The sequence below is a fragment of the Eschrichtius robustus genome, chromosome 12 (genome assembly GCF_028021215.1).
Source record: "Eschrichtius robustus isolate mEscRob2 chromosome 12, mEscRob2.pri, whole genome shotgun sequence".
In the NCBI taxonomy this organism is placed as follows: Eukaryota; Metazoa; Chordata; class Mammalia; order Artiodactyla; family Eschrichtiidae; genus Eschrichtius; species Eschrichtius robustus.
The window spans coordinates 88,904,579-88,914,319 of NC_090835.1; the positions used below are offsets into that span (position 1 = coordinate 88,904,579).

General features: G+C 38.3%; 1 pseudogene; it reads left to right on the plus strand.

Annotated features, from left to right (window-relative positions):
- The first annotated feature begins 668 nt into the window (after window positions 1-668).
- On the plus strand, window positions 669-1,339 carry LOC137774118 (AP-3 complex subunit sigma-1 pseudogene; annotated as a pseudogene).
- Window positions 1,340-9,741: the final 8,402 nt, after the last annotated feature.

Consider the following 9,741-nt stretch of genomic DNA (forward strand, 5'->3'; position numbering starts at 1 on the left):
AAATAAGTAAACAAATGGGAATTCCCTGGTGGTCCAGTGGTTAGGACTCTGCACTTTCACTGCTGGGGGCTGGGGTTCGATCCCTGGTCCAGGAACTAAAATGCAAGCTGTGTGGTGAGGCAAAAAAAAAAAAAGTAAACAAACAAGAAAAGCCCATAGCAACAACAAACAAACAAAAAGGTAACTAAAAAATTCAAATAGGGGAAAGAATGGCCAGCACAGTCCCCAGGAGAGGTTCTCTAGCCTGCCTCAGCCCCTGGCTCTCAGCATCCGCCGGACCAGCCCTGCTCAGCCCAGGCGTGATAAAGGCGATCCTCATTTTCAGCATCCATGGTGCTGGGCTGCACCCTGCAGACCTACAAGCCCTGTACTTGCCCATCCTTGAGAAAGAGCCGAGAGTCAGCGACAGAGACATCAGTGGTTAATGGGTAGGGGGATCTCACACGGTGCTGGAGTGACACCCCAACTGTGTGTGGCAGACGGGGGGCAGGACATGGCAGTAGTCTTCGTTCCCGGGGGAAGAGAGAGGTTACCAGTTACAGGGGGAATTGACTTAGGGTTGGCTTACCAGTTACCGGGGAAACTAGCAGAGGGACATACCTCTCATTGCCCCTTTGGTAAGCTATCAAGGTGTAGATGTTCTGATCTAAGATAAGAACAATCACTAGATGGTGCCGGCACAGGTATGTAGGAAGGTCAGTCATGTGAGTAGGGTGTAGGTGAAGCAGGCGCTGGTGGAGCAGGGAATGTACAGAGAGCGAAAGAACAGCCATCTTGGGTGGCCTAATCATACACGTGGGAACTTTCCAAGTTCTACCAGCCCTACAGTAAAGATACGCAACAGCAAATCATCAGGGAGACTTTCCATTTGGTACCTAAGAGAGATGAAAATGTTTGTAATTTCCTAGAAGGAGGATTATTAATTGTAGGATCTAATGACAAACTGACTTATAGACATTATATAACATTATATTTTGTCTTCCATGTGGATTCTTCAGAGAGTGAACTTGGCATTTTAGATCTAATTCAAGTATTTTGGAAACTTTAGATAAGTGTTTTTGAAAGTGTCTGTGATCTGGTTTTAATTTTCCATGTAGACAAGGAATAGAAATGGTGATGGGAGTAATGATATTAGAGACCAATATGAATGAGATTATTACATAAATTGATGCACAAAATAAGCTGAAGATCTCTGAGCCTAGCATAGCAGGGGCTCCAAGCTGTACTGTATGTATCAGATGTAAAAAAAAAAAAGAAAAATGAATCTTCCTGTGATCCAAGAAATGTCAGCGGTGGTGATATAAGTATAAAAGTGCCAAACCTGCCTTCTTTCAGATAAAAAATTTAAAAGGTTACTCCCAGGTGAAATCCAGAGGGAAAAGTCATCTAAGTTTACCATTCACTTGTTCACCCAAAATAGGGGAGAGTCTTAGCTTTTGCTCTTGGATCGAAGCCAAGGTACTATATACAAGTTGTGCAAAATTAGTATGTGTATTCCAATGTTGCTTTCCTTGCTCGGTGATTTTAAAGAAATTGAGTAGTTGCTGTATGATTTTTTTTTTCCTTTTCTAAACTACATTTCTATGCCCACCAAAGGCATGCTCTAGTATTGGCTACTGTAGTATTCAATATTTCAAAAAGTGTTTGAGACATTTCTTTAACTATCAACACCCAAAACGTTGGCGTTTGAATGGGTATCAAGTGCAGCATTCCTTAATTCTTTCTGCTATTTGTCACAATTGTTATTTAAAGAACCAAATATGTATTGCATGAAGACGTTGTACCCTTTTTCCCTTAGTTAAAATAAATGCCAAGGTACCTGGAAAAATAATTCAAGTGTACAATTCAGTAAGTCCATATCTCACTATGATCTGCGTTCCATTAGGTATGACTATGAACATTTAATCAAAACTTTTCAGTTGTAATTTTATGTTCACATTGTATTTGAATACCTCCCAATATTTTTGAAAGAAATCTTTCAAACACACATATATGACCTGTCCACAGATTTCTCACGCTCTTTTTATTTTGAAAAATTTCAACTATACATGAAAATAGAAAGACTAGTACTGTGAAAGCCTCTATGCCCCCTACCCAGATTTAACAGCCATGTTTTTGATCTCTCTGCATATAGTTTTTTTTAACTGAACAATTTGCAATTCTTCGTGACACTTTTGCTCCTTCTATTTCTTCCCTTTCCTCCTGAGCTTTTAATTGTCCCTGCTCAGGACCCTTCACCAACTCTGCTTGCTGCTTGCCCCTTGAACCGGGCATTCTAAATGACTCAGTTCCATCCTTTGTCTTCAGTTAAGCACTAAAACATTTTGTCGCTTATTAAAGGAATATCAGGCATCAGTAAGAAGATGGAGAAAATCTGCTTTGTGTGGGAGAACTCAAGAGAATGTTCTGGCCTTTGAGTGTTGACTGAAAAACCATACCCCGAAGCTATTCAGAGGAAGGAATGTAGGTAAAAAGCAAAAATGGTTTTGCATGTTAGAGGCTTAGGGAAAAGATTTGATGGCAAATAAGGCAGAATATCATCTTTCTCAATTATAAAATTGTGGGATGTCATCTATCCATGGTAAAGACCTGTCTCCCCCATCTCCACACATAAAGTGGACAATTGCAAACCCCACTAACAGTACACATGGTAACCCCAAATACACACAGTGCACCTTGATCTCAGGTCTTAGTGCTTCACAGGGTTAATCAATCTGGTTCGCTTGAAAGGACTGCATCTAATCCTTTAAGTATTAGGGAATGGATTGCTAATCCATAAACAAAAGAGAAAAGCAAGTCCCTGTGCTACCTGAATGATAGGTAAATCTTCCATTCAGGAGTTCATTGCTATTAAGGAGACAACACCCGTGCTGAGAATTAAGCCTAAACTGAGGTAAAGTGGACCTTGAGATTAGGAGAGAAAAGGAACCAGTACACAGTGCTGATGTGTCAGGTAAAGAACAAGGAAGGAGGCAAGCTGAGTCCTTTAGTAAGTTGTGTGTGTGTGTGTGTTTAAATGGAATAAGAAAATTGGATGTTTAAATCAACAAAATGCAGAAGATAAATTAGTGTGTAAGATGGGCATTAATAAGCATATATTTTTACTATTGGGAAAAAAAGTTTTAAAAAAAGGAACTAGTTTAAAGCAAGATAGTTTCGTTTTGGGTTTTCTTTTATTTACCAAATATGGTAAAACTGTAGCAGCTACAGATTTAACAGAAGTAAAACAGATGATGTTATTAGGAAGTCACAAATGCACTGGTTTTAGACTTTGTTGGCTTTTAAAAATAAAACAGTTGCCCTTTTTATTTTCCGTTCCATATTATATATTAAATACTCTCAAATATCTAAAGGACCCCAATCAGAATTTTTTAATAATAAAATAATCTTGACGTGGCTTCTTTCTTATGAATTTACTAAAATACTTAAGGAGAGGAGAAAGAATAGTTAAAAAGACATATCCTGTGATTGTAATCTACTTTTAATCTAACTAGAGACTAAATTAATTACTAATTTTTATGCCTGCTTTATTATAAAATGGTAGCCCAGTTGTAAACAACTTACTCTGATTTTATGTCAAAAGACTAGCACAGGTGAAAACTGAAAGTCTAGAGTTTAGTTAATAGTAGTGTATTATACCAATGTTGGTTTCTTATTTTGGCAGCTGCAATACAGTAACATAAAATGTTAACATTGGTGGAAACTGGCTGAGAGTAATATGGGAACTCTCTGTAAATAAAAGAGTAAAAGGAGTCTTTGTGACTCTTCTGTAAATATAAAATTATTCTAAAAGAAAAAGGTTATGATTTTTTAAAAAGCCTAGCACGTGATGATATTTATAACAATGGGTGTAAAGATGTAAGGATAATGGCTTGCTCAATATTATCCAGATGATTACTGTAATCATGAAAATTATACATAAAAAGCTTGTTAATTAATATTTTGGACTTTTCTAAGTAAAATCTACGTTTAAAAATTCAGCTCAGACTATCAGTTCTAAACAAGTAACCTATAAAGCACAATCAGACTAAGAACAGTTCTCTAATTTGGGGGATATTAGAATACCCAGAAATAGTCTTTCTTGAGACCAAAATAAGTTGGATGAGGCCACTTGAACAAAAGAAAGTTATTGTCTGCCAGTTTCTCCTGCATTTCTGGTTAATTTGGAAGGAAAAATAAAGAACTGCAAGGAATCAGATGTCCATATATATCTTCTTTTTCCATTTTTTTCTGATATTCAGATATTTCTGAAATCAGGGCAGTTGGTAAGATCTAAAAACCCAGGAGACAGAGCTCTTTTAATAAGTAATTTCGTAGAGCTCATTAAAGATATCACATGCATTCTTATTAAATAAACTAACTAACTAACTAACTAACCCAAAGAACCTGTGTCCAGTCCCACCACAGTTCTTGGCATTTAGTCTTACAGACCAGGCAGCTGGCAGACAGTAGCCCATGGACCCAATCTGGCCTGTTGTTGTTCTTTTTTTTAAAGCCCATGAATTAAGACTGGTTTTTACACTTTTGAATAATTGAAGAAAAAAGACCAAAAGGAGAATATTTCATGACACATGAAATGAAATTCAACTTTTAGCATCTGTAAATAAAGTTTTATTAGAACACACCAATATCTCTATGGCTGCTTTTCTGTTATAAAGGCAGAGCTGAGTAGTTGTGACAGAGATGATAAAATCTAGCATATATACTGGCCCTTTAGAAAAAAAGTTTGTCACTTCTATTATAGACAACTTCCGCCATACGCACACACCTCCCTCTTGGTTTTCAGAGCAGTGTTCTCATTTGACTTTCCAACTAACTGCCACTCTGGGATTTAAGCAGCCATACGACAGGCTTGGTCTGGTGAGGACAGGACAAGGAGCATGGCTAGCTAGGAGGGGCCTGGCAGACACTAATAGGAAGGTAAGATGTCAAGTACTGGAAAAGCTAATATATGGCTGAAGAGGTCGGGCAGGTCCTGGTGATCTGATAGAAGGGTCCCATTTTAGGAAGTCAGCCGAGGAATTAGGAGACAGGAATAGGAGACATGATATGAGTGGTCTAGGAAGAGCCTAGAAGGTCAGAGTTTGCAAGAGCTGATGAACAAGCAGGGTGAAACCAAACCTACATTCTAATCTTGAGACAAAGGTCACTGCCCCATTTTACACTGCTATCTGGGGTTGGATGGCATTAGGTCCAGAACTACTAATGACATTCAGAAGAAAATCAAGGACGTGAGGGGAACCCTACCTTCTCATAGATTTAACTCCTGTGATGGATGCTGAAGAAAAACCATTTATCTCTCGACCACTAGACTTGCCTTGATACTGGTCTTCTTCCACTTACAATGGTATTACGTCCTGATGAACCCATCGTAAGCTGAACATATTGTAAGTCAAAAATGCATTTAATACACCCAATTTACAGAACCTCATAGCTTAGCCTGGCCCACCTTAAACATGCTCAGGCACTTACATTAGCCTACAGTTGGGCAAAGTCATCTAACACAAAGCCTAGTTCATAATAAAGTGTTGGATATCTCATGTTATTTATTGAATACTGTACTGAAAGTGAGAAACAGAATTGTTTACCCTCGTGCTTGAGTGGCTGACTGGGAGCCGCGGCTCGCCGGCCGCTGCCCAGCATCACAAGAAACTATCGTACTGTTTATCACTTGCCCAGGAAAAGATCAAAATTCAAAATTTGAAAGACAGCTTCCACTGAATGCATATCACTTTCACACCATTGTGAAGTTGAAAAATAAGTCAAACCATCATAAGTCAAACCATCGTAAGTTGGAGATTATCTGTATACAGTTCCACAAAGTATTGATTACAAGCTTTCTTTACTTTTATATCTTTACCTTGGGGCAGAAGCTTGTCCTTGTTTCATGACTAGGCCATATATCTAGTTCCATTATCAAAGTGAAAAGCTATCTTACCCATCTCCCAAGCAAGAAAATCTCCCTCATAATGTCACTAGAAGTCCCCAGTGCCTACATTCATCCCAATTCCCATCTGACTCTACAGGAAGTATATACTGTAATGAACAATAGTTGGGCGATGAAAAGTGACAAAAAGAGGGAAGTCATTAAGTTGTGCTGATTCAATCATTTAATAGCCAGGAATAAAAATAGATAATTTTTTTGATTTGATAAATCAAGTATAGTAGAATAAGTATGTTTTAAAATGTAAAGATAAATACTAAAAAGAGCAGAAAGAAGGAAGAAGTGGTAATAATTTCATCAGTGCTGATAGTATGGGGTCAATTGGTCCTGTCTAAGGAACAGAGGATTAAGTGTATTACATAAATTTACATTTATAAAGAACCATTACGTTAGGAGTTTGGGATTAACATATTTACACTACCATATATAAAGTAGTTAACCAACAAGGATCTACTGTATAGAAGAGGGAACTATACTCAATATTTTCTAATAACCTATAAGGGAAAAGAATCTGAAAAAGAATATATCTATATCTATATCTATATATATCTGAATCACTTTGCTGTGCACCTGAAACTAACATAACATTGTAAATCAGCTATACTTCAATAAAAAAATAATTTTTTAAAAAAAGTAACTGCTGGGGTAAAAATGCAAATATGTATTTCCTTATAACCCACACCCATACCCACAGAAGAAAATACAGTCTGAATATTGAAAGATTTAAACAGTAACAAAACAAAACACCACAAACAAACAAAAAACAACCAATCCAGAAAACGTTTTACAAAATGTGATGCACAGTTAAGACCAAACGTATATGTATATGAGCTTAATTAACTCTGACAGGCACTGTTGCCTACCCAACAGCCATTGCCCTGCCTTTTCCCTGTTTTTCTGTACCCTGCTTTTGTTTGGAGCGTGCACCCAGCCCTATGGGATGAGTCACTATTGGCTAAGCTGGGCGTGGGTATTCTGCGTCCTTTTGTCACCATCCCTTACATCTAAGAGTAGCCAGGAGTTGACTGAAGGAAAATGTACAACCTAAAAGTTTCAAGTTATGTTTTAATCGGGGACCTTACTGAAGACTATATAGCCCAGGAGACAGCCTCTCAGATAGCTCTGAGAAACTGTTCCAAAGAGGGAAGGGAGGAACCAGGGTATACAGGACTTTTTGTTGGGAAACAAACCCCCCCCCCACACACACACAGCCCTGCCCAGAAAAAAAAACCCATGTCATCAGACATCAAAAGATTACTGCTAATCACAAAAAAACAGATCTCAAGTTAATGATTTTAGTGCTTGTCTGTGTATGGGAAGATGCAAGAGTCTGGACTCATTGAAATTATTCCTTAGATGTGTATCTTAACTATCTAGGGCCAGTATCCTGTTTTTCTCCATCCTGAATTCTCCTCAGGGTGCACCATTGGGGTGACTGCAGTGGCTGATGGCTTGATTACAGGCAACATTCGTTGTTTACTGGAATGGCAGGCAATTTTTTTTTTTTTTTATACACTGGTATATGACCCGTTTTTATGGCCAATGAGACTTGAGGGGACATCTACTGCAGGGCACCGGGAAATATAGTTTTTTCCCCTGACAAGAGTAGCCCCAGGAGGATAAAACCTTTTACCCTGACCACCCTTTGTTTTCTGCCTTTGAATGTGCCTATGATGTTAGGAGCTGTGGGAGCCATCTTGTGTTCATGAATCAACAAGAATAAGGGCTGGCAGAGCAGAGGGAAGGAGCCTGAGATCTGATGACTTTGCTGAATGAAGGCCAGCTACCGAGTTGCAGAGTGACTCATATCTTTCCTTGCAACTTTCATTTCTGTCTTCAGGCCTATAGTACAAGGAGGTCATGATTAATCTTGCTTAGCAAAATATTCCCCTCCAAAGCTTTTAACCATTTGCCTTTGCAGACGTTTAGGTATTTCACTTGCAGCAGAGAAGAGTTGACTTTGTACTAAAAATCTTCCTAGCAGAGAATCTTCCCAGCTTCGGATTACATAAGTGACCTTTAGCTTGTGGCATAGAATTCCAGAACACTGGAAATGGCAATGCAATAATGGAAAATGATTCAGAAGGAGCTTCTTGAGGTCACACACTTGGGTTACATAAACTGCTTCAAACAGCCTTTAATTCTTTATTCTTATACATGCTTAAGCTCCTATTAGTTATTGGGTATTACTACTGCTTGGTATCTTTTACTGATTTCAACAATGACCTCTTTTTAGCTAAATCCATTATTCTTCTCCGGTTCTTCATTTTCTTGACCTCTCTATTGCATTTTTAGAAAACAATTACTGCTACCCTCAAATGCTCTCTTCCTTGACTTCCGTTCTATTTGCTAGCAGTTTCTTCTCTTTTTATTGCCTTTGATTCCTCACGCCACCCCTTCACGGTATATTCCCTTTCCCCGGTCCTTTGCTCCCTACGCTCTTTATTCTTTCACTCAAGGTCACATCATCTTCCCTACAGCCATTACCTCTGTGCTAACAAAGGCCTGTGCTACTTTCTCACTTAAATTGTAGTCCCCCACTGCTTCTTGCTATTTACTCTTGGATATTGCACTGGTACTGCAATTTGAACGTATATCCCTTCTCAAACTGGCTCCTTTTTCCATTTTCCTGCCTGTGGTCATGGCACGGTCATTTTCTTAGTAACTGCTGTTGTTTGGTAGAAACGAAAGAAATTTAAGTTGGCTCAAACAGCAGAAATTTATTTTTTTACAGCTCTGGAGGCTAGGAGTCCAAGATTAAGCCATTGCCAAGTTTAGGCCTCTCTCCTTGGCTTGTTGATGGCTGCCTTCTTGCTGTGTCTTCATATGATCTTTTCTCTATCCACACACATCCCTCATGTCTCTCCCTCTCTTTTTTTTTTCTTTTTTTTGTCTCTCCCTCTTTTTATAAGGACACCAGTCATATTGGATTAGTGCTCACCCTAATGACCTCATTTAACCTTAATTACATCTTTAGAGGCTTTATCTCCTGATGCAGTCACACTCTTGAGGTATGCTGGGAGTTCGGGGGTGGGGGTTGCATAATTTCATCCATTATAGTCACCCAGGCCATAAAACTTTGTTCTCCTCTTTACTTATCTCCATTATCTTCTATCCAGACATTTAGTCTTCTAGACTTTTCCTATTGTGTCTAAATCTATTTCTTTACCACCATTGCCAGTGCCATTCTCAGACCTTAATCAATTCTAAATTTCCTTGCCTAGTCTTTATAAGGCCCTCTATAATGACTCACCTAATCTTTTCTTTTGGTATTTTTGTCAAAGCCATTCATGTTTGTAAGAAATATAAATGCTAATAATCAAAAGGAACAGTCCTCTGCCCTAATCCCAGGCCCATCGCCCAGATGTAGCCTCCATGTAGAGCTAAATACTGTGCCAGGAGTACATTTTTTCCTTAAGATCCACTGTTCTTAGAGACTAGAAGCAAGATAGTTTGTGACACATATGCGTTCCAAAAACTAGAATAGATTTTTACTGAATAGTGGTATAACTGATGGTATGTTTCTTAAAGGTCCAAATGTAATTTTAAAAATGGAAAAGGAGAAAAAAAGACCCACTGTTAACAATCCCTGGGCCATCTGAAATAAACTGCTCTTAACAACCATACAAATACTTCCTATTTTCTGTCACTCCACCAGTTGCTCAAAACTCTTGCCACATTTAGTTCATTTCATATTTGGACATTTTCTAATTAGTTTTAGAGCTTCTAATTATTATTTTTTTCCTTATTGAAAGGTATATTAGTTTCCTAGGGCTGCCATAACAAATTACCACAAA